Source organism: Condylura cristata, unplaced genomic scaffold, assembly GCF_000260355.1.
Source record: "Condylura cristata isolate star-nosed mole 26May11 unplaced genomic scaffold, ConCri1.0 scaffold00014, whole genome shotgun sequence".
NCBI lineage: Eukaryota > Metazoa > Chordata > Mammalia > Eulipotyphla > Talpidae > Condylura > Condylura cristata.
Window position 1 is genome coordinate 15,985,904 of NW_004567115.1, and position 912 is coordinate 15,986,815.

The window sequence follows — 912 nt, forward strand, 5'->3', positions numbered from 1 at the left end:
GCGTAGGGCGCGGCGAGCGCTCTGTCACGTAGCCGGCCGGCAGCCCGCTTTGTGCCGCCGCCTCCTAAGAACCGTGCCGACTCCTGAAGGTCAGCGCTTTGCTATTTCTATGACACAGAAAAGGAAAATCTTCCCTTTTTAAAATTCTAGTGCGTCTTTCTGGAAGCTGGCAGAAAATGGGAATTTAGTGCTTGTGTACATGTCATTCTTTCTGAAAACAAAGAAGTGGCACCGAGGGAAGCATAGCAGAGGAATCTGAGTTTCTTTTATTTTGCAGATAAGAAAACAGATTTGGCCCAAATCAAAAGAACTCAGATGCCCCTTGCCCAGACCCTCCTCATTGCCCTGACTCCTTCCCTCAGTTCTATTTTGTTGCCTCAGAACAGGGGGCGGAAACCCCACGTCTGCCACGCACGAGCTGAGGGTGTGCCTGGCTAGGGTGTGCCTTTGCGTGCTCTCTTGCGTAATAGGAAGTGCCTCTGGAGCTAACCATAGATGAGCCCTGAGGCTCGGAGGTCGCTGCTGCCTGCTGCCCTTTGCTAAGGTTTGAGTCCTCTCAAAAACCCCAGGTTGGTTTCTGACACTCCCCCCCCACACACACACCCCCACTCTTATCTGAAGCGGCTTCAGAAATCCAGCATATCGCCTTGTGGGGCAACCGGAGGGTCTCCCCTATGCGCCTCTGGGGTGAAAGGAAATGATTGCTTCTACTTAGGTTGATTCTTTAAGACCACAGCTTCAGCAGTGATTTTCAAAATTCCCAACATGAATACATAGCCTTCAAAAGAACAAGTCAGAAGTAATTATACAACAGCCTTTGCACCCTTTCCTGTCCACCAGCAGAGGAGAAGCCACTGGGGTTTTCAGAGGACAGTTTTGTTTGTTTTTCTTTTGGGGTGGGGGGGGGGAGCT